We start from the raw sequence: 25548 nt of genomic DNA on the forward strand, positions 1-25548 counted from the left end.
TTGAAACGGAACTTAAATGTGAACAAACATTTATTTGAGTTATCACTCACCTATATAAAACTCTTTGGAATGAAGAATGGAGGGGGGAAATACAGTAAAAATCATCAGTCCTACTGTATTTTCATTCATATTAAAAGCTCTAAACTCCAAAGGATACACCAGTGTATATGTATTGGTTCTCAAGCAGTAAGAACACCTGCTCCAGGTAGTGATTAACCATTTGCAGGAAACAGCCATGGTGCTCTCAGCTCTTTGTGACTTGTAAGATTCACAGTTCCTTTAATATTAGTGGTATTATTGGTTTTCTGCTATTTTATTCTTTATTTTTTACTTAAAACAGATTAGACTGAAGTATATTAACAGAATCCAGATGCCAGGACATCTTTGAAGAGCAAGAACCAAGTCTAACAACCACCAGGAGAAGCAGGAGCTCTGAGTCCCAAATAAGAATATTTCAGTTCTCATCCTGAAGATGATGCCCTCAGTATCTGCCAAGCTACACGGTCCATTGTTCCTTACTGTTCAAAATAATGAAATTGTAGGTTATAGAAGAATTTGGCACTTCAATATGATCCAATAGCTTATTTTATTTTATTGTTGACACTATTACTATTGTCCTCTATTTCCTATTTTTGCCCTCCTCTACCCAGACCTGCCTCTCCCTCTCTCTGGACATCACCACACCATTGTCTGTGTAAATAGGGTATGCATATATGCTTTTGGCTATTCTCTTCACCTCCCTTCATTCTGTCCACCTTCTCCCCGTACCTTCTCTCTGACACCTGTCAGTCTGTACCATGAATCTATGATTCTGGTTCTATTTTGTCAGTTTATTTTGTTAATTAGATTCCACATATAAATGAGATCATATGGTATTTGTCTTTCTCTGACTGGTTTATTTCACTTAGCATAGTATTCTGCATAGTATTCTGTTGTGTAAATGTACCACAACTTTTATATCCACTCATCTACTGAATGGCATTTGGGATGTTTCCAGGTCTTAGCTACTGCAAATAATTCTGCTATGAATATAGGGGTGCATATGTTATTTCTGATTTATGTTTTGGGATTCTTCGATATATTCCCAGAAGTTGGATCACTGGAACTTAAGGCAAATCCATTTTTTATTTTACTGTTTTCCACATGCTTGCACCAGTGTGCGTTCTTATAAACAGTTCATGAGGGTCCCCTTTTCTCCACATCCTCTCCAGTACTTCTTGTTTGTTGATTTATTGCTGATAGTCATTCTGACAGGCTGTAAGTGATATGTTTTCTGATTTTAATTTTCCTGATGATTAGCAACTGAGCATTTTTTTTCATATGTCTATTGGCCATCAATATGTCTTCTTTGGAGAAGTGCCTATTCAGGTCATTTGTCCATTTTTAATTGGATTCTTTGTCTTCCATTTGTTGAGTTGTTATGAGTACTTTATATATTTTGGAAATTAACCCCTTATCAGATGTATCATTGGCAAATATGTTCTCCCATGAAGTGGGCTCCCTTTTCATTTTGTTGATGGTTTCTTTTGCTGTGCAGAAACTTTTTAGTTTGATGTAGTCCCATTTGTTTATTTTTCCTTTGTTTCCCTTGCTTGAGGAGATATATAGGCAAACATATTGCCATGAGGGATTTCTGAGATTTTACTTCCTATGTCTTCTTTTAAGATTGTTATAGTTTCATGACTTACATTTAAGCATTTTATCCATTTTACACTGTGAATTTTTTCAAAGACATTTGTCCTTGTGGAAGGAAGTAATTCAACTTTCACTCAAAGATTGTGACTTCTCATAATTCATGATGCATGAGTAAATGAGCTATTTTGATGTTAATTTTGCTTTTTTATTAAATGTTAGTTCAGACATACATTGGTTTTGCTTATTAACACTTTCCTTTACAAAGCCCACATATTCCTATTATCAATGCCCAGCTTGTTAAGAGTTTTTCTAGAGCACTGTGGCTGTCAACTCAGACTAATGGAAATGCTAATTACCCTAAGTGTTTCATCCACTCTGATTTCTGGTGTGACTACATAGCTGGTAGATACCTGTATATATACACTGAGACAGAAACAAGCCTTCCGTTGAAAGATGAGATGTGTCAAGTGCCAAAAAAATTGTCAATACAAGTTATTTTCTAAACTGTAGAGGTAGGTAAGCAAAAAGAATTTGTATTGACAGTATAAGATGAGACAAAGTCTAGAGTGATAAAATCTAGTTAACAAATTAAATAACACTTGTTGCTATTTTTCAAACCTGCACTGACACCTTTGTAGCAAATTTAATTACATCTTTGTTAATGCATTTGCCTGTTATTGGCAACTAACTATATATTTCTTTGTATTTATTTTGCTATCTCCACATAAAAAAGTGTGTTTCTTAATATCTAATCAAACTTTCAATCTTATTGTTCTTAAGATTTTGTTAATGTGAATGATGAAAAAAACAGTTATCAGTCTAAGATTCCTGGGTTTCCCAATGTTCTAACATGCCCTCTGCAAGTCACTTACTAAATAAGACAATTTGAGATCATCTTACTATAGAACCCTAGAAAGTGTGTAAATATGAGTGAAAGCATATGTAAACTGACAATACATTTTTACTAAATTTATATGCCAATTTTTGAGACTATCTTGTAAGTACTGGCTCTACATGTAGTCCGAAACATATTTTCCAACTCAGAAAATATGTCATTAAACTATGTTTTAAAATATTCTTTTTGTTGTGCATTTTCATTGCAAAAAAAGTCATTTAAAGGCTTAAGCAGTATCATGGTGCTTTAGTCTTTTAGCAGAAGGACAATTAGTTCAGACGTAACTTTCCTGCCATTTTCCTGATTAGTGCCACTTTACTGCCTGCATTTGGCAGATGGCTATTTCATTACTAATCAAGATAAACTCTAGAATAATACGGGTATTCAAGCGATATTTACTGTCTCCTTAGAATTGCCTCAGGCTCATCTACAGGTTGGAATATATGTTTTAAATATATTTCAATGCCAAAGATTGATTAGAAAACATCTTTTGTTTCCTGGTGTATTCTGACAGCTCCTTTGGGTTAATTATATTTATTTAAGATCTACAATGTAACTGTGAAAAGTCAGCCATTTCCAGAATATAATAAATATATAACAAGAAATGCAATTATAAATTTAAAGCTGATAAACTCTGGCATTTAGTCAGTTATTTGATTATTATAATTAGGTTGCCCTAGCACTGATGGTACTGGGATCTATCTTCTTTATTTTCTATGAATAAAATTATAATTTGGATATAGACATATTTAAGGGATTTAATAACATTTTATAAGAGTCAAATGTTATATCTGTTTAATGATGATGGAAATAAGAGCTAAAGTGATGAAGGCTTCATCCTTCATTAAGGAGGGTTAATAAAAAAAGTATTAGCAAAATACATCATGTTCCATTGCTAATTCACCACAATGACACAATAAATCACCAGGTATTTATTAAGTGCTTTTTGTGTGTCAGGAACATGTAGAAAAATTATTAATTAATTGTTTAAGTAAAGGCTACAGCTAAATGCTAAGCCTATTTAGAAGCTGGTACATTTATGCTAAGAAGCATTGGCTATATGTGGTCAAGCAATTTTTACACACTGATCATAATGTACCTATAATAATAAGAAATGTATTTAATAATCAGTTAGAGGATTTAAAAATGTTGTAAACAACAGTAAACTTTTGATAGGGCTTGATGATATAGTTTCTGAAGTATACAAATCATCTTCCTGTCTTTTGATCCTTTTTTTCTTCCCTGAAGTCTGGACAAACATTACTTTATACATGCAATTTTACTACTTATTAGTCCCCATGGGAAAAGTTTTGATGGAAGAAGAAGTTAAAATAAGAAACTGGCCCTGACCCGTTTGGCTCAGTGGATAAAGCATCGGCCTGCGGACTGAGGGGTCCCGGGTTCAATTCCGGTCAAGGGCATGTACCTTGGTTGTGGGCACATCCCCAGTGGGGGGTGTGCAGGAGGCAGCTGATGGACATTTCTCTCTCATCGATGTTTCTATCTCTATCTCTATCTCTATCTCTCTCCCTTCCTCTCTGTAAAAACTCAATAAAATATATTTTAAAAAAAAGAAACTGGAGATGATCTGTGAGTTGATTTCAATTATTCATGCTTATTATACATTGGTATAATAGCTAAGTATAAGTTGACTATAATATCAAAATACAACCTAAGGATACATAAAAGAAGGCATCAATATTTTTGTTCTAATTTCAAAAGTGACTAGAGACCCTTCCTCAATGAAGAAACAAAAGGAAAAGCAGATAGTATGGAGAATTTTACTACTGTATAAAGCCCTGAATGAGTTTTACAACTACTATAAGATTTGAAAGGCAAAGGGCTTTAATTGAATATTAATTTTCAGTTGGGGAAGTTTCGTAGGATACAAATGAAATAGACATTACCATTTGAGACAGAGCCTCTAGCAGTCCAGTAAAGAGGTTAAGTAAGCTTCTATATGCCATCAATGCTGTTTACCCTGATGAACTTTAAAACAGTTTTGGCTATGTGTAAGATTATGTGGAACTGCCAGCAGCAGGTATTTGAATCCCTCTCCGTTTTCTTTACCCATATCTAAATAACAAGAGTTTAAAAAGAAATTTCTAATATAAACTGCTGAAATATATGGTTATTAATGAAAAATAAATTTTTCAAAAGTTAAGAAATATAAAAAAATGAGAAACATGTAAGTAGCAAGAAGATAGCAGTCAGATGCTGGAAAACACCCTCAATATAGATGAGCTATTAGGTGATGCTGGCTGATTCCTCCTTTAAATGAGCGAAACTTTGCTTTACTGAATGACATACTAGGGATGACTTAAAACTTGGGCAGTTCTCGATTATTTACAAGAATGTGGTTTTAAAGTGGTATGGATATTTTTAAATTGTGGAGCTGTTGTTTATAAGTATCTTCTCTCATTTGCTTGATTTCTTTTTTGTTTTGTTGGCAAATTGTTTTGCTGTGCAGAGTCTTTTAAACCTTAAATGATAAATTACATAGATGAAAACATAGGTACTAAACTTATGGACCTCGGTCTTAGAGAAGATTTTATTAATTTGATCCCAAAGGCAAGGGAAGTAAAGGCAAAAATGAATGAATGGAAGCTCTGGCCATGTGGTTCAGTTGGTTGGAGCATTGTCTTATACACCAAAAAGATTGTGGGTTCACTTCCTGGTTAGGGCACATACCTAAGTTGCAGTTTTCATCCCCAGTGGGAGCAAGTGTGTGAGGCAACTGATGGATGTTTCTCTCTCACACTGATGTTTCTCTCTGTGTGTCTCTCCCTCTCTCTAGAAAAAAATCAATGAAAACATATCATTGGGTGAGGACAAAAAAATAATTAAATAAATAAATGGGGCTGTTTATGGCATTTTGACGTATAGAAGGGTTTTCAAAATTTTGTCATCACATAGACTTATTCAGCAGTTCCTATGCTTAGAAAGTCCTTACCAATTCAACAAATTAACCCTATTTCCTCATTAAATATTTTCCATTGAACTACTTTGTCCGTTTGGAATGAATTTTGATATTAGGTGTGAGTAATTATACAGCTTTGTTATTTTTTTCAATTAGCTAAAATTATTGTTTCTTAAGAATTTATTGAATAATACTTCCTTTTCCATTGCATTATGATGCCATGATTCTGAAAAAGTTGTGTTTTCCTTATGCATTCCAAAATGTTAGCCCTAGCCAGTTTTGCTCAGTGGATAGAGCATCAGCTTGTGGACTGAAGGGTCCAGGTTTGATTCTGGTCAAGGCTACTTACCTCGGTTGAAGGTTCCATCCTCGACCCTAGTTGGGGGTGTGCAGAGGCAACCAATTGATGTGTGTCTCTTACATTGATGTTTCTCTCTCTGTGTCTCTCCCTCTCCCTTCCACTTTCTAAAAAACCAATGGGAAAATATCCTCAGATGAGAATTAACAAAATGTTACCAATAGTTCTGTATATACACATTCCATGCTCTTTGATCACAGGTGCCGTAGTTTCTTTAAATGCTTTTTATCACCACCCTCTTAGGACCTAGAATAAGTGTTAGATACAGCAATAGGTTTTAATTTGGCACAGTGGCTAAGGTTTATGCCTCTAAACTTAAACTTTCTCGGTTTGAATTCAGGCTCTGTCAAAGATTACTTTTTGCAAGAAATTTAACTTCTCTAAGTCTCAGTTTTCTCATCTGTGAAATAAGGGCAAGAAATCATGCCTGTCTTTTTAGAGATTTTGTGAAAATTAAATGAGATAAAACATGCAAAAGTAATTAAGCCAGTGTCTGGCACAGAATGAGTACTCAAGTGTTGACACTATCTAAATCACTATTATTGTTTTTAATCCTATTATTATTTTTGCAGTAGCAATGGTGAGGGCCAGCAGTGACTATAAGAGGGCCTTATAAGGACAGAAAAGTTCACTGCTTCCTGGATTGAAGCGAACCTCTAGAAGCAGAGGCACTCTCAGATATAACATTGTAATGATAGTCATTGTGGTCTCCTCTTTGTCATAGTGCTTTAAGCCAAAAAGAATCAAGGGACAAGGATGGAGGGGAGGAATGCCAGAAAAGGATTTTCTAGGTACGTAGGTTATGTCCTTGTTCTATCATTTTTTTAAAAAAAACAATAGAAGAATATGATCATTTTCCCTTATTGGTTGTAGTGGGGTGCTAAGATATAAATTATTTTACACACCTTCTTCATTGACCTGTTTTCTCCTTAAAATGAAACTGAAATCATAGCATGTTACACAAAGGAAGCTTCTAATCCAAACCTCTTATTTTACAGATGAGGACACAGACTAGCAAAGAAAATTTAATTGGTTTACCCAAGATTACTCAGGTAGTTATATGTTGAACCTAGATTTTGAACTCAGAATTTCTGAAATATAGCCACATGTTTTGTTTGGTTTTTATGTTTGTTTTTGCTAATCCTCACCCAAGGATATTTTTTTCCATTGATTTTTAGAGAGAGTGGGAGGGAAGAGGGAGAGAGAGAAACATCAATGTGAGAGAGATGCATTGATCAGTTGCTTCCCCCACACACCCTGACTTGGGCCAGGATAGAACCTGCAACCAAGATACTTGCCCTGGACCGGGAATTGAACTCAAGACTCTTGGGTTAGAGGGCCAACACTCCAACCACTGAGGCACACTGGTCAGGGCACCATATGTTTTTAAATTGCCTCCCTATCCATAACTTAATTGGGAAATGGATATAGAATAACAAGAAAAAATACATAATTCTTACAATATCATTTCAATAAATTTCTAAGATTCCTAGTTCTAGGGTAAAATAGCAATTCTGTTTTGTGTTGCAAAGTACAGTTAGTGGATGACAATCAGAAGTTTCAATTAGAGATCAAAATACTATTAATCCTGAAATTGATAGTACTAAAATATTTACTTAAACGTAATTATCAAATTTGAGGTTAAAAATAAAATTGTGATTCAAATGGGCTTGGTCTGGTAATAAGTTAATGTGAAGCCAGTTATTCCAAGTTGGTGCTGATTGATCACAGTGATTGTCTGCAGAACAATGACTTTTCATATACAAGCACTTATTTCACAAATGCAACTTATTTTTCATTGGTATTATTACTTGATTTCTTTATTACTAACAGGTGATCCAGAGACAGACATTCAAATAAAGTAAATAATTAAGTTGCTAAAGTGAATAACTGGGCTGCAACGATCTTTGCTCAGATGAATTAAGTTTGGATAAACAGTTTTCCTTAAAATGTAATTCTCTTGATTTAAAACTGGCTCATAAATAAAAAAGAATTCAAGAGGAAGCAGAGATACTGGTGATGTTAGTGAAGCTTAGCATTCCAATCACATGGGCCTCTTGTGACTCACTTTCATTTTTTTTTTCTTTTCATTAAATCAGCTACTTGCTTTGTGTTCCTACAGCATGGTGAACTCTTCATTTTGTATAATATTTTTTTAAACAGTGATTTAATTTGTGGGCACAATAATAAATATAAGAACATGATATGTGCATTGTTCAGAGGTCTCATCTCTATTTTCCCCCAAACTCTTTGATTCTCCATAAAAGGTAATAAAATATTAGAATTCTAACAACTGGCAAGGGCAATATACCTGATTGTTAAATCTGAGACCAAAAATTTAGATTTGACTCAATAGAAAAAATGAGTCTCAGCAGTAACTTAAAATCTTTAACAAGAGGAGGGGGATCAACAGCACAATTTCAGACATAGGTATTTTTGTGTAGGTTTTCACCATGTTTTTCTTACTACGTAAATAGAGAAACAAAATTAAGTATTTATTGCTCTGGTCCAAAGCAGGCCTAGAATATTTGATAACATATGTCAGAGTCCTATCCTTTATGTCAGTTGTGCCCCTGGCATGAACTTAGTCATGGTACTTACGAGGACCTTCTACCGATATGACAGTCATAATTAAACAGATGATGTGAATTCTCAGCTACTATGATTATTTCTAGTTTTTCTACCCCTTCCTCCACTATATCATTTTTCTCAAGAGAAAATTGAAATGGCATTGTAATTTGAGGCAGTCCTATTACAGCACTGTAGCCAGTTAAATTGGCCACTTAAGAAGGCCAGTATTTTTCTGCCGAGTATCGCTACTAGAAAATGTTAAATTATTATAAAAACTGTAGAGCAGGTGGTCAGTATGAAAACCAGACTGCGATGAGCAATCTGCTCTTATCTGTGTGTTTGTCTCTTCTCTCTAATAGGCTCATTAGGGGCTTGCACATGAGAGAGAAAATTCAATGTTGAGCTCCCCTTTCTAAATGTCTTGTTCAGGTGTCTCATTTTAAAAAGACAGAAAAAAATATTAGAGGCCACTCTGCCTTACTTTATGACATGAAAAACAAAGATTTCCTTTATTCCAATTCTAAATTTTAAGGAAGAATGAACGATCAGTTTAAAAGAACAAAAAAATTGTATCCTTTACCTGTGTACTATTTTCATGAAATAATAGTTTCCTTACATTTACTGTACAAAACACTTTCTCATAAATTATCTCATTTGATCCTCAAGCAGCACTTTGAGCTGTGATTGGCCCCATTTTTCAGATGAAGCAATTGAGGCTCAGAAATATTAAATGACTTGCTCAAAGCAATTAAGCAATACAGCAGGAATGAGACTGTTGGATTTCTAGATAAATTAAAGAGTAGAGAAATTCAGAACAGAAATAATTTAGATCATATGAGACTTGAGAAGATTCATGTTTCAGTGCCAGAGGTAGTAGGTATAAGACCTTATGTTTTTCCTCCAGGCTAATGCAGAAATTTTGAAGGTAGCCTAAATCAGCACAGTGAAATCCCCATTTACAACCCATCTAGGAAAAATAATAGTGCCTGGAAGAATTTTAAACCTGTCCATAATCAGTGCACCCTGTCAATGCTGAATCATCTTATTGGAAGAGACAAATCCCTATTTTGTATAGTCAAGAAACAATGTAAAGTCACATTTATGGTAAGAAATAACTTGGCCTTTCAGACAGATAAAAGTACTACTATTAAAATTCTAAAGGAGATACACTGTCCCATGCACAGACACTTACAGTTTCTGAAGTTATCATATATATCTAAGCACTTCTTTGGTGAAGGAGAAATATTAAGAATACAACCAGTTTTCCATTATTTGTAACTACTTTCGCTGTGGTGACTATACTATTTTCCCATGACATTGAATCACTAAGAAACCTGAGAATTTTCTTTACAAATAGATGGGGGAATATTTTTTCAATATTTAGATTGGCAAAATACAGTATGTGTTCAGCAAAGCTAGCTCTATGTATCGCCATCCAGATATTTTTAGTATGTATTTGCTATTTTGACATTAGCTCATTTCTCTTTAATTTGCTGTAGTGCATTTTTTAAAGATAACATTTATTTGATTACTTTGATAGTAGAACAGATTTACTTAGGAAAGAGGCCAGAGAAAACACCAACCCTCCCCCCACCCCCTTTGGGGGAATTGTGCTGAAATTTGAAAGAGGAAAAACTGATAGATGACAAAGCTGATATATGACAAACCCTTTGGCCAAACTGTTAAGTAGGGCAAGAGTGTCTTAGCCCAACTTCCCACCTTTCTGTCCATGTATATTTTCCTGATATCTTTTCCCCTCTTCAAACTCAAACTTTGTTGTCCGCTGCCTTATGCTCTTGGCTAGGGAACTTAAAAACTTCTAGTAAGTTGTTAATGAACACAAATGAGGTTTAATCTGTCATCCTCTGGACTTTCAGATTTGGACATGAAGTCAAAAAAGGGAGTCAAAATGTTACCTACTTTAACATGCTGCTAACTACTGAATTTCAGGTACAATGTGTTTTCCGTATCCCTCATGTAACACTATGTATATAGATTCCCACTGCCTGTATGTGTCCTGCAAATTTTGTCAAAAGATTTAAAAAGTAAGAATGTTATTATGGTAAAGAGGGAAGTGGAAGATGTAGCTCAAATTAATGTTATTGATTTCAAAATATGAAACATTCTATACTTATCAACATTGCAATGGTTTCTTCAGAATGGTTCTCATTGGGATAATTTACATATTTCCTATGCTCACTAGTACACCCATCTAGTAAGTGGCATACTGAGAATCCAATTCATGCCTCTTTGCCCAAATCCAAAGCCATTTTTTACAACATTAGAATTTTCACACAAGGCATGATCCACTCTCCCTGTTCTCTCTCTTCTATGTTTTCAACCCCCTTGAATTCATTTCTATTTATTCCTATGCTCCTCTTCCTGCCTCATTTGTCCACCTATGTTCCTCTTCCTGCCTCATTTGTCCAACTCTCTGGTAGCTCAAATATAGTGCATTTCGACATTCTCTTGAGAACAATCACTCTATATCTGTCTATGTGCAAGGAATCTAGAAACAGATGATTTGGGTTCAAATTCGGAATCCACCACCTATTAGCCTATTTGTTTGTGTGAACTTAAACTGGATAATTAACCTCAACCTCTTGTTCTGTAAAATGGGGGATCCTTAGTTCTTATATTACAAGATTATTTATTGGATTAGGTAAATCAAAATACATAGAATAGTGCCTGGAATATTTTAAGTGTTCAAAGTGTTGGCTGAATATTATTTTTCCCACCATTTTAATTTAATTAAAATGTGTATTTTACCTGAAATGCTACTTAAAACTTTACCTTACCTTTGTGCTTCGCATTCTCAGTATAGTCTCAGGACATGCTTGCCTCTACAATTGCCACTCCACCTTAACATTTCCTCATGTGTTCATCCTCCTTATTCTCTGCTGTAATTGAATGTGTTCCTGTTTTTCTTGATTAATCCTTTATCTCCCACTTTTTAAGCAAGCTTTTTTCTTTCCTGTATCTTTTTAAAAAATATATATTTTATTGATTTTTTTTTACAGAGAAGAAGGGAAAGGGATAGAGAGTTAGAAAGATCAATGAGAGAGAAACATCAATCAGCTGCCTCCTGCACACTCCCTACTGGGGGTGTGCCTGCAACCAAGGTACATGCCCTTGACTGGAATCAAACCTGGGACCCTTGAGTCCGCAGACCGACGCTCTATCCACTGAGCCAAACCAGTTAGGGCCTTTCTTGTATCTTTGATCTTCCCTCTCCACTAGCTCCTCCCCCTCAGTCTGCAACTATCCCCAAGGATTGTCTCTTTTTCTCAAATACTATTAATCCCTCAGCTCTATGAGTTACTCAAGTTTTGGTCTTATATCTAATGTTTATATTATTAAGCTTTTTTTTTTAAAAAAAAATTCTCTTTATTGTTGAAAGTATTACATATATCCCCTTTGTTTTTTCCCCATTGACTACCTAAACCCTGCACACACCCCTCCCAGGCCTTCACTACTCTATGGTCTGTGCCCATGGGCTATGCATATATGCATATAAGTTACCAGGTTAATCACTCCCCCCACCTTCCCTATAAATTTGTCAGTCTGTTCCATGCTTCTGTGTCTCTGGATCTATTTTGTTCATCAGCTTATTTTGTTCATTAGATTCCATATATGAGTGAGATTATGTGATATTTATACTCTGACTGGCTTATTTCACTTAGCATAATGCTCTCCAGGTCCATCCATGCTGTTGCAAATGGTAAGAGCTCTTTCTTTTTTACAGCTGCATAGTATTCCATTGTGCAAATGTACCGCAGTTTTTATATCCACTCATCTGCTGATGGCCACTTGGGCTGTTTTCAACTTATAGCTATTGTAAATTGTGCTTTTTCAAGGCAGATGTGTGGCATGAAATTTGAAAGCAGAGAAAAAAAATTGCAATTCCTATCTAATATCTACAAGTTGGGTAATCCTGAACATGGTAACAACTCTGAGCCAGTTTTCTCGTATGAAAATGGAAATAAGAATAATTACTTCAGCCCTAACTGGTTTGTCTCAGTGGATAGAGCGTTGGCCTGTCGACTGAAAGGTCACGGGTTTGATTCCAGTCAAGGGCATGTACCTGGGTTGTGGGCACATCCTCAGTGGGGGGTGTGCAGGAGGCAGTTGATCGATGTTTCTAACTTTCTATCCCTATCCCTTCCTCTCTGTAAAAAAAAAAAATCAATAAAATATATTTTTTTAAAAAGAATAATTACTTCATTGGATTGTCATAGGAATGAAATACTCTCTCTTAAGTGTTGAGTTGAGGTAATGTTTTGCATCTTGATCCTGGTGCAGTTAAATAGAAATGTTAATGTAAAGAAAATTCATTGAGCTGTATGCTTATGACTTGCGCCCTTTTTGTATGCATGCTATAATTTATATTTAAAAAATAAATAAATGGTAGCACAGTTTCTGTCATAGAAGAAGTGCTCAATAATTGTGGCTATTGTTATTTTTATTTCTAGTAATTGCAATTTGGATACCACTTCTACCACTACAGTTTCATCAGTGACCCCTAATCAATATAGCCAATACCTTTTCCTGTTTGAAAAATGAGCACCATCATTTGAATCTTTTCTTCCCTTGGCTTCCTCAGTATGTCTGGACTATTCCATTCAACTACCAATTAACTCAGCCAGGCTTTTGTTAACAGATCTCTTTTTAATTATGGAAAGTTTACAAACTTTCAGTGAAGATATATATATATATATATATATATATATATATATATATATATATATATATATATAATCTCCATAAAGCAAAAGCAAAAGAGCTCACCACCTGGTCTGTATTCTGGAAAAGCCATATATATATTTTTCCCTATATTTGACTGGAGAGCCATTATCAATAAGTTAGTTAGAGAGGTTAGTTTTCACAGATTAAATTGATAACAAAAGGTGTGGAAATGGATATACATGCAATGCAGGATATGGAGATGAACTGCATTGAGCAATAGTTTAATTCCCAAAATAAAGAATATCATTATGGAGGTGTATAAAAAGTTTACATTTGTCAAAGTGAGAGATGCAATCGCAGTGAAGGGACAGAAGAGGACTGGAGCCAGGACAGTATATTTTACAGTAGTCAAAACTTGGGCTTATGGTAACCAATTAATTATACATGAGTCTCTGGAGATAAAATTGAAATAATTGCAACAAAAGGTACAAAACATCATTAAAAGTCATTAGAGAGAATACTAAGGCAGAAGTTAGACAATCTGGGTTCAAGTATCAGCCCTTCTACTTAGCTAGTAGGTTACACTGGGTAAATAATTTAAACCCATGAGCTTACATTTCCTCATCATCTAATGAATATAATAGTCTCTCCTACCAATAATTTTCAAAACTTTGCTATGGGGCTCAGATAAGGTAATATATGCAGAGACGCTATGCAGCTCACATGGCATCACACAGATGCAGGAGATGATTTGTGAGGTACTTGTTACATATCCCCTCCTATGCACCTGCCTTGTGATTGGATTCTACTACAGTACAGCAAATGATGTCAAGGAGAGTGATGACCAGTAGATGGATGAAGCCTGTAGCTCAGGGGAGTAGGTTGGGTTTGGGAGGCATTTTTCAGAATACAGATCTGGTGGTGAGCTCTGTTGCTTTGAGTCAGTGTTGTTTCAATTCCATCCTGAGCGTGACAACCTGCTGCTCATTCATAGGTGAGTCATTCTTTCTTATAAATTTACAGTCAAATCCCGCAATCAATTGTGACTGACTTGTATGGGGTTTCAGTGAAGAAATAAGAAAGAAAAATATGTGAGGTGCTTTTGTTGCTACTGCTTTTACTAGGTAATTTTGTAAAGGTGAAGAACAGATATTTTAAGAGTTAGAGGACCAACTAATCATGTGTTCTATTTGGATTCTCAGAAAGATATTGGTGAGTTTGTAATCTAGAGAATTGCATTTTATTGGAAATGCTATATTTCAGGGTTAAATATTTGTTAAATGGGACTTTATAACTGTTATATTTTTAATTTAATGTTTCCTGCTTGTCTATCTTGTCTGAGATACTTGATCCTTACAAAAAAGGAAATGAGAAATATTAATCAAGTGTGATTATATGGAAAAGTATGATTCATGATTTCACTTATAGCTTAATAAAATAGGGAAATGTGCTTATAGCAATTTTACCCTAGTCCTGCTCTGTAGCAGAATTTTGCAGATGAAGTAGGAGAGATAGAAAAAAATGCAAGGTACTCTGTTTATGAGATTATATATTTGAAGTGGCAAATCTATAATGTATCTGAAAAGCTTGGGAAGCTGTAATTTATATATTAATGTGTGGTATAATTATTATTATGGGAATCGTGCTAGAGATTCTTTTAAAATACTATCCAGTATTAATATGAAACTCTCCAAATATGAAGCAGTTGTAACATTCATCTAAATAAGTTATTGGTTTTTGTTAATTTTTGATTAATTGTTATTATAAAGTAATGGATTTAACTGGCTCTGTTAACAAAATGTAGCAGTGGCTATATACTCATAAGAATTTAGCTTTGCTTTCTGGCAAATGGTAAATCATTAATTGAAGAAAATGAGGAAATACATGTGAAAGCCCTTTAACATCTGTGGCATGATATTTATAAACTGTACTACAGTGTTTTTCACTTTTAGGTTTCTTTGTTATATATTTAAATATTTATTATATATATGTAATATAGTATATGTGAATATATATATATATATATATATATATATATATATATATATATATATATATATATTCATAAGGGACAAACAAAAGGAGATTGAGGAATAATTAAACACTGCCAGGTTTCTCTGATTACCATTCAGTACACAAAGTTACTGCTAAATTACAACCTCACAAGGGAAGTTGGCAACAATTACTAACAATTTAGCATAGATTAGTTTATCAGATTAACTTGCATGAAGCTGAAACCCTGGGAATAACAGTAAATGAAGTGTTATGCTCCAATCCCAAAGAGATATATCCCACTAATTAAATAACAAAAAGTAAAATCTGTGCTATTTGAATGTACCAGTTTCAATCTAGTTTATGTGAATACATAGGCTTTTTAATAACACATTCATATAGCAAAAAGATGTTAGTTTTGGCTACATAAATCCAAAAGTTATGTAAATAATAACACATTTTTATAGCAGATATGTATAAGATTCAGAGGTTGAGCAAACAGGAGAGAAGCTGCTTTGAGACAACTGATTAAGGTGGCAAACATGTCTTTGTAAAAGTGGATGTGAGCCAGAATCTTTTACTCTGCTTGCTGATTCTAATAATTTCATTTGGTCAGAAGTAATTCATTATGTTCACACTTGTAAAACAATCACTGTTTACTTTATTGCTTCTAACTCTTCCCACTAACCACCCCATGCTTTCCTTTCTCATTAGTTTTTAGATGTTATGGTATTGTTGTTTCTTTTTTATTTTTTTCACCCATTCTTGTGCCTAAGTCCTAGGAGAAAGAAACCTTATGTGTGACTTTTTCACACAGATTTCTCATTTTGAAGAACATGTCATTTAATTCTGATATGTATGAGGTTTAGTGGAAGGAGCACTGTACTGAGGTCCAGATGCCTGGACTATTTTTCTGTATCTACTACTAAATTGTGTTACTTGGAACAAGTCTCTTTTATCTAGGCCTTGGTTTTCTGATCTGTAAATGAGAGGAGAAGATAAAATTACTTTTCAGGTTTATTTTAGTTATATTCAGTATTCAATTATTCTATTTGGTGGACCAGATGGCCTCCTTTGGTGATATGGAATATCCAGGGAAATGTTTTTCAGTGAATAGGGCTATTAGTAGAAATTTTGATTTAGTTTATTACAGCTTTTAGATGTTTGCTTTGATAAGGGACTTTAAACATAAATGTATTTACCTATTATAGCACCATATCTGGGTGCAAGCTTCAGCAACACTTGCAGGAAAATGAACACTCAGATATGATATCTAGGAGGACTCCAATAATATAAGAGAATAATTTTAGCTGTTTTTAAAATGGGGTTCACAAATTTGCAACGTCAAGGGATGCAGTGTTTTGGTGAAAATTAGAAGAATTCTTCTAAGTTTCAGTTTGAATACCAAGTACTAGTGCAGGTGCACTTTAAAGCAGCATTATCTAAATCCATAGAATATCAAAATGGGAGAAACTTCAAATAATCACTGGAGTGTAAGGCTCCTAGAGACCCTAGTTCTAGCCTTCTCTCATCACTTTCCCTCCCCCAGTCTAGGCCTCAGTTTTATGGTTTATAAAGTTAAATTAAGAAAGGGAAAACAAAAATGGATTTCCCATAAACACTAGGGAAGCACATGACTTTAGTTCAGTATTCCAACAAGCTCTCTTTCATTAAGAAACCTGTGACCATCTGCTAATGGGCACTTAGGCTGTTTCCAAATGTTAGCTATTGTAAATTGTGCAGCTATGAACATAGGGGTGCATATGTCCTTTCTGATTGGTGTTTCTGGTTTCTTGGGATAGATTCCTAGAAGTGGGATCACTGGGTCAAATGGCAGTTCCATTTTTAGTTTTTTGAGGAAACTCCATACTGTTCTCCACAGTGGCTGCCCCAGTCTGCATTCCCACCAGCAGTGCACGAGGGTTCCTTTTTCTCCACATCTTCCCCAGCACTTGTCATTTGTGGACTTGTTGATGATAGCCATTTACACAGGTGTGAGCTGGTACCTCATTGTTGTTTTGATTTGCATCTCTCAAATGATTATTGACTTTAAGCATTTTTTCATATGTCTCTTGGCCTTTTGTATTTTCGCTTTTGGGAAGTTTCTATTTAGTTCCTTTGCACATTTTTTATTAGGTTTATCATCCTTTTGTTAAGTTGTATGAGTTCCCTATAAATTCTGGAGATTAAACCCTTATCAGGTGTCACATTGGCAAATATGTTCTCCCATATAGTGGGCTTTCTTCTATTGTTGCCATCATCAGATGAGTGGATTAAAAACCTATGGTACATCTACACAATGAAATATTATGCTGTTGTAAAAAGGAAGGAACTCCTATCACTTGCAACAACATGGATACACCTGGAGAGAATTATGCTAAGCTAAATAAGCCAGTCAGAAAAAGATAAATATCGCATGATCTCACCCATTTGTGGAATATAATGAACAACATAAACTGATGAACAAAAATAGATCCAAAGACAGAGAATCATGAAACAGACAGTCAAACTCCAGAGAGATGGCTGTGGAAGGGTGTGGGGGTGTGGGGGTGGGGAGGGGGCTAAGAAATCAGCCAAAGAACTTTTACCCATATATGCATAACCAATGGACACAGACAATAGGGGTGTGGATGAAGGCCAGGGCTGGGGGTGGGGCTGGAAGAGGACAATAGGGGGAAAGGGGGACATATGTAATACTTTCAACAATAAGAATTTAAAAATAAATAAAAAAAAAAAATAAAACAGACAGTAAAGATTTTTTTTTTAAAAAAAAAGAAATCTGTGACCACCTGTTGCTTCATGTTACTTTTTATCTTTCTCTGGAATTCATTCTCACTGTGTGTGTGTGTGTGTGTTTAATCTCGTGAGAATACGCTCAAAATATTTAGACAGTATCTCAAGAAAAACAAATGTTCTCAACAGTTACTAAGTATCTGTTAAAGGGTGTAAAACAGCTCCCCTGTCAACGCCCCACCCCCACCCGCGCACCTCATGATCAAGAGTTACGTCACAAACAGCGACGACTCCCGCTCCCGCGTCAGCTAGTCCCAGGCGGTGTGGGGAAGCCATGACCATCGCGACGGGCACAGAACAACCTGGAAAGATCCTCCCCCTGTCCCACCACCGGATTGGTAACTAAGGGGATCCTATCCCCGCTGTGTGCGGCCCGAGAGGGTAGATAGAGAAAGAGGCAGGTTTAAAGGTAACTTGTAGCCCTCTGGTGTGGCTGTAGACGGAGGCGTTTACAGTTCTGAGGAGACTTCCGCTTGAAGTCTCTAACCCATGAGGAGGTCAGAGGGGAACAGGGGCTCTTTGGAAGGGACTAGGCCCAGGCGGAGGGCGGGGAACTGAGAGTGACTGGGTGGCCCTCGGTCCCTGGCCTCTGGGGGTCAGGATACTTCCCACACCACAGCTTTGAGACCAACATTGTGGCTGGAGGCCCTAAAAGACTAGCGGAGGACCTTTGGATCAGGACAGGGCTGGGAAACCGTCCTCCAAGAAACCGAGGACAAAAAACGGGTGCGTAGTGACGGTTAGTTTGGTCAACAGACAGGTTGGTGGGAGAGGGCCCTAGATTGACTTCCGGCTCGAAGTCGTCAGAGACTCTGGGACAGTTTGAGGCCGAAATAGGACAAAAATAAGGGGGTGGAGGCACAAGTACAGAGAAGGTTGACTTTAGCTCAACATGAGGAAAATTTCGTACAGGATTTTAGCCGTTGGCAAGCACAAGAAAGGCGGGTTCTGCGCCGTTTCTATGGCAACTACTCCAACCGTGGAATTCCAGTCTTTTACTTATATGTCACGTCGTTTTTTAAATTCTCTGGGTCAATGACGCTCCTTTTATGATGTAATAATCCACCTCAGCATTATTTATATTAACTTACGCGAAAGAAAGCCACCATGGTGAGATCAGCAAATGATTAATAATTCTCCGTTTGTTTTAAATCCTAGCACTTTATTGTCTAGGACATGGACAACGGGATTTCAATGGTTGTGGTTTAAAATGCATTAAACTTTTTTATATTAAATATTATTTTATTATATGTACTTATATGTTAAACTTTTAAAAATTTATCTTCATTATTAAATATATTACAGATGTCCTCCCATTGACCCCCTCCTCCCCACCCCCCCCACATCTTACCCCCCTACCCCCCACCCCCAACACCACTCCCAGCTTTTACCACACTACTGTGTCCATGGTTTACACATATATGCATATATGTTCTTTGATTGATCTCTTCCTACTCCTCCCCAACCTTCCCTCTGAAAATCTTCAGTCTGTTGTGTGCTTCCGTGTCTCTGGATCAGTTTTGTTTTTCAGATTATTTTGTTCATTAGATTCCACATATAAATGAGATTGTGTGATACACTAAGGTTACCTGGTGATTGCAAGGGTGGAAGGAGATGGATGGGTTGAGGTTGAAGAAGGCATAGAGAGGATAAATGATGATGGGAAAAATAAAATAAAATGTTAAAAATAAATTAAATAAAATACATTAAGCTTAATTAAAATGATGACAATTAGGAGACTTTCAGCTTCTAGTTTATCCACTTACGTAGGCTATAGACCCAAGCATTTTTAAGATAAATGAATATGACTGGGAAGAAATATTTCAAAGCTAGTAAATATTCATAAGAATAGACTGAAGTAAACTAGTCAGACTTAAGTTCTTAATGAACAGACTGAAGTTTTGAAGAGGGAACTATTCCACTATCTCCCATCAATAATTTGTTTTTATTATTTGTTTTGCCATTTCCGTCCTCCTTTCCTTTTTGAGGAAGGGGGGAGGCTTTTAACTCTGAAATAAATAAAAAACTTTGATAAATATTTTACATACATAGTCATATGGATTTCCAAGAGGAGAAAATAGGCAATACTACTCCTTTTATCTGTAAAGGAAGAAAGCAATGGAAGCTGGAAAGGCCAAAACAAACAAAAGTAAACACATCAAAGAAAGAAAAAAAAAGAAGAAATCCAGGTAGATTCAAAAAGTAATGTAAATATTAAATAACCAAAAATAATAGGAAAACCACTGCCCACCAAAAAATCCTTTTCTTGAAATTAGAGGATATTGGGTGATGTTATACAATCATAGAAAGCACAACACATCTTTTACTCAATGAAATTCTCTAGCTCCACACATGGTAAGCACATATTACCTATTTGTTAAATGGACTTGAATGAAAATTTGTTTCTCTTTATTTTAACAAACTCTCTGCTGAATTCCAGAACTTTTTTGTTTCTGTCTTAATAATTTTATTTATTTTTATTTTTTTCAGAGTAACTGAAACTGCTTGGGTGTTCATTTCACCACCGGAGCCTACCCAGACCTCCTTTCTTTTATCTACCCCAACCTGTACAACCTTTCCTACCTTCACAGCTCAGGTAAAGGGGAAATCAGAGAAGGGCCAGTAACTTGCTGGTGTAGGTAGGCTCATTGTTATTTTCATCATGAATTTTAAGACTCTGGATAATCTGACAGTAAGCATCAGGATTCTTTGAGATCTTTGTTTCCCTAGAAGCCCTCATTTTTAGTCTGAGTTTGTCCATGAGATATGTAACCCTAATACTTGATTAGTGATTCTAAATCTGTTATCCAATTAGTAGCCACTAGCCACATATACATATTAAATGTCAATCAATAAAAATTAAAAATTGTGTTTCCAAGCAATATACATATGTGGCCAGTAGCTCTTGTATCTAACAGTGCAGATGTAGAATATTCCAACATTGTAAGAAGTTCTGTTGGATAGTGCTGCTCCAGAAAGCCTGTCAGCCCCTTGCCATTTCTTTAGTTTAAAAGATATTGAACAACAAACCCAGTGTATTTGAGAGGCAAAATGAAGGTTAGTAAAAATATACCATAGTATTTGCAGAAGTAGCTGTGCAATACAGGGCTTGAGTTAAATGGCTGAGTAATGAGGCAGCGCCTTTCTCTAATTTCATATTTAGAATAAGAAAGTGAGACCTATATTCAAGTGTTTTTGTTTGTTTGTTTTCAGGAAGGGCTTAGGCTATGATTTTAGACCATTTGTTCAACATGAACATTAATGATTTACATTTGTAAAGTGTTTCTACATGTAAAATTAGGTTAGAAGAGGGTACATTGAAAGAGAAAACAGTTGATTCTGAGAGCATCTGTGTTATCACAATCTTACTTTTTAAATTGTCACTAATATATCTTTTGTATCTTCCTCCTTATGGGTTTCAAGAGATGAGTAATACAGGTAGGAATACTGCAAAATTCAACAAATTGGAGCTTCAAAACTACCAGGACTAATAATAATTCACATTTCCTTAATGCATGTTTTACATTTTTGAAAATGTTATCTTTCTCATTTTTTTTCTCCATGAATCTCACAAAACTCTTCTGATATAGGTCAGGCAAATATTACCTTTTTTTTTTACAAGCTTCTGTTCTGTTGAGTCTCCTTTGGCTTGACACAGATGTCACCTGCTGCATGAAGCTGTCTCTTTTCCTTTCAATTAAGCATAAACTCCTTAGCCCTTTCTCTATATGGCTTTTGTCTTAAGCTAATCAAGAATGCTGTTCATGAGGTTTGTAGGCCTTTAGTGTGAGGCTTTATGTTTATCTGGCTAGGGATTAGGTTGTATTTATGGTTTGCTATAGTTCAAGTGTCAGAGGCTAAAATTTCCTCTGTTGTTATTGTTTTTGTCTCCCCTGTTGTCTTTGGGATTTCTAGAAGCTTCTTTTTAAATAAAGTCTGAGAAAAAAAAGAATGCTGTTTAGGTGCTTTTGATCCTTCTTAATAGATTCACAATTCCAGTAGGATAGAAGTTGTGTCTAAGATATATATATATATATATTATTTTTTGCCTTTTAAAATGTATTTTATTGATGTATATTCATATAACATAAAATTACCAATTTTAAAGTTTGCAATTTAGAGGTTTTTATTACATTCTGTTGTGCAACCATCACTTATAACTATTTCCAAAACATTTTCATCACTCCCAAAGGGAACCCTGCACCCATTAAATAGTCCCTCTTCCTGCCTCCAGATACCTCCTGGCAACCACTAATCTTTCTGTGTCTATGGATTTACCTATTCTGGACATTTCAACTAAATTAACTCATATACTATGAAACCTTGTGTGTCTGGATTATTTTACTTAGTATAATGTTTTCTAGGTTCATACACATTATAGCATATATCAGTATTTCATTCATAGTTATAGTTGAATTTTTGTATTTTATTAAAAACTACTCAATAATTATTAACTAACAGTAGACTGTTTTACCACAAACTCTCAACCTGGGAGCATATGCTAATACTAAAGGCCCACTGCACGAAATTCATACACGGGGGCAGGAGGGTCCCCCAGCCCGGCCTGCACCTTCTCGCAATCCAGGACCTCTCGGGGGATGTCCGACTGCCAGTTTAGGCCCCTGGCCACTCTGCTTGCCTGCCTCATTGCCCTTAACCACTCACCTGCCTGACTGACTGCCCCTAACCGCCTCTGCCTGCCTGATCACACCTAACCACTCTGCCTGCCTGCCTGCCTGATCACTCCTAACTGCTCGCCTGCCTGCCTGATCGCCCCTAACTGCCTCTGTCTTGCCTCCACCACAGCGGCTTCATCCAGAATGACCTCCGAAATGACGTCTGGAATGTTGTTTGGCTGTCCAGTCTAATTAGCATATTATGTTTTTATTAGTATAGATAATGCAGCCTGTATGAATATATAAGGCCTGAACCCAATTAATTCTGTTATTTCATTCTTTGATACTCAGATCATCTATGCCTTAAATATTAACCACCAGAAGAGTCTCTCCATCCATTGTAAGACATGGCACAATCCTTTCATCTTTTCCAAGGAGAACCAACAGTGACATCCTCTCCCACTGAAGTTCGTATGTGGGTAGAAGGTAAGATGTTTTAAAGCATCTTAGTTCTGCACATCACATTTAATCTTTTCAGACTTAGCTGCTCAGATTCCACACAAAATACATAAAAACATATTTATTTTATAGTTTTTTAAAGAAGATACTTCAATATTAGAAAGTTGAACCTGAAATCTACAACTTTTAAGATCATAACGTGTTTTAGTAAACATTCTAAGAATGATTTTCTTGATTTTATTAGTGTCCTTATTGTATGAATATTGAAATTAATGTTTTAGTTATATTTAATTATATATTAATTTGTGATTTTAGATTAGAATTAATATTGATCACTGAAAGCAACTGAACATTCCAAAATAATGACAATAAAGCACACTACCTATCATATAATTTACATTCTTCTGTTGGAGGGAGCCAATGCTAACTGAAGAAAATGCATTGTACAGAGAAATGCAATGAAAGGGGGATTTAAATGTATTAATTTGATTAATTTTATTATCAATCATAACTTATGACATTAAAATACAGTTAACTTTTGAGAAAAAAGGGTAGGCCTGCCTATATCACTTTCCTTTCACATTAATAGATATTGAAAAATAAGGTTTACTGATTTAAGAGGAAGGAAAAGATTCAAAGTCTTCTTTTAACAGATGTATTTATTAGCAATCTACCCAAAGCAGTTTAGGAAAGATTGGCTATGCTTAACATTTTAAAATTATAGATGATTATAATTATAGATGATTAATTACTACAAAGATTGTCTTTATTGCAGTGTTTTCTTTTAGATAATGATTAGTAAAGATGGTTTTGCATATTTTGTTGTGTTAAGTAAAATGGATTAGGCAATATGTATGTAGAAATAATACATTACCACTACAGAATTATAGTAGCTTCTTTTAATTTCCCATCCATAAAATAGCTTCACATTAAGATTTCCCTCACATTAGGTTGAAATGATAGAGCTATCCAGAACAATATAGGTGAGAATTTATTATAAAGCTAATTTAAATTATGTCAATAACATTATTTTTATGTAGAGACATTTCAATGAAGAATAAATTCCAAGTTTTTTCAGTTCATGTTTTAATTCTAACTTTTTTTAATTTTTAACTTATAAGTCTGAATAACTTAAATACACTAAAGTCACTATCATTCGGTAGTTTTGGGAAGAAAACCTTGGCTCCTGCTTTTGGAAATTCCACATTTTCTCAGCTGCTATTTCTACTTTTTTCTGAGAAATTCCTTTTAATTTCTAGATCTTGCATTTGCAAACTACTGAAGATAGTACTCACACAAGAAGAAATGTCTTCCTCCTTTGTGCTCCCATACATTTCCTTTACTTCTTGAAGCACTTTCTGGCTTATTTTTGGGGGGAGGTGTATATGTGTGTTTTATGTTTTCTCTGTCAAATTGTAAGTAGTTTGAAAGTAAGGGGTAATATTTCATTTATCTTTGTATCACTGACAACACTCAACACAATACCTTGCAAAGCATAGGTGCTTAGCAAAAATTTTTTAAGTGACAAAATAATTACTTCAATATTCCCCTTCTCAATTTGCTATAAAATTGACCTTATAAACAGAAACTTGCAGGTTGCCACTCTTAGTTAATTTTTCTTTGTTGATATTGGCATATTCTTACACACACACACACACACACACACAAACACACACACTGGGCACCTGCTCCCAGCCTCCTCAGTGCAGGTGGGGCAGGCCCCCAGTGGACACAAACACACACACACACACACACACACACACACACACACACACAGGAACACACGGGGCACCTGCTCCGAGCCACTGTGGTGTGGCTCTGGACAGGCCTCCAGTGACACACAAACACACACACACACACACACACACACACACAGGGCACCTGCTTCAAGCATCCAAGGTGCGGCTGGTGTAGGACCCCAGCAAACACATAAACACACACACACACACACACACACACACACACACACACAGTACCTGTTCCGAGCCTCCATGGCAGGGCCTGGGGAAAAATCCTAGTAAACACACACCCATGACACACACATACACACACACACACACACACACACACACACACTGGGCAACTGATCTGAGCATCTACAGCGCAGGAGGGGCAGGCCCCCAGCAGAAACACACACACACACACACACACAAACACACAGGGGCTCCTGCTCCAAGCCTTTGTGGTGCAGAAGGGGGCAGGCCCCCAGGAGACACACACAAAAACACACACACAAACACACACACACACCCAGAGCGCCTGCTCTGAGCCTCCCAGGTGCGACTGGGGGCAGGCCCCCAGTAGACACACAATCACACACACACACACACACACACACACACGCAGCACCTGCTCTGAGCCTCTGATGTAGCTGGGAGCAGGCCCCCAGTGGACACACACACACACACACACACTGGGAGCAGGCCCCCAGTGGACACACACACACACACACACACACACACTCAAGGCACCTGCTCCGAGACCCCACAGTGTGCCTGGGGGCAGGCCCGCCACAGACACACACACAAAACACACACACACACACACACACACACACACACACACGGGGCTCCTGTGCCGAGCCCCCAGGGGGCGACTGTGGGCAGCCACCCAGCAGGCACAC

The sequence above is a fragment of the Myotis daubentonii genome, chromosome X (assembly GCF_963259705.1).
Source record: "Myotis daubentonii chromosome X, mMyoDau2.1, whole genome shotgun sequence".
Lineage (NCBI taxonomy): Eukaryota > Metazoa > Chordata > Mammalia > Chiroptera > Vespertilionidae > Myotis > Myotis daubentonii.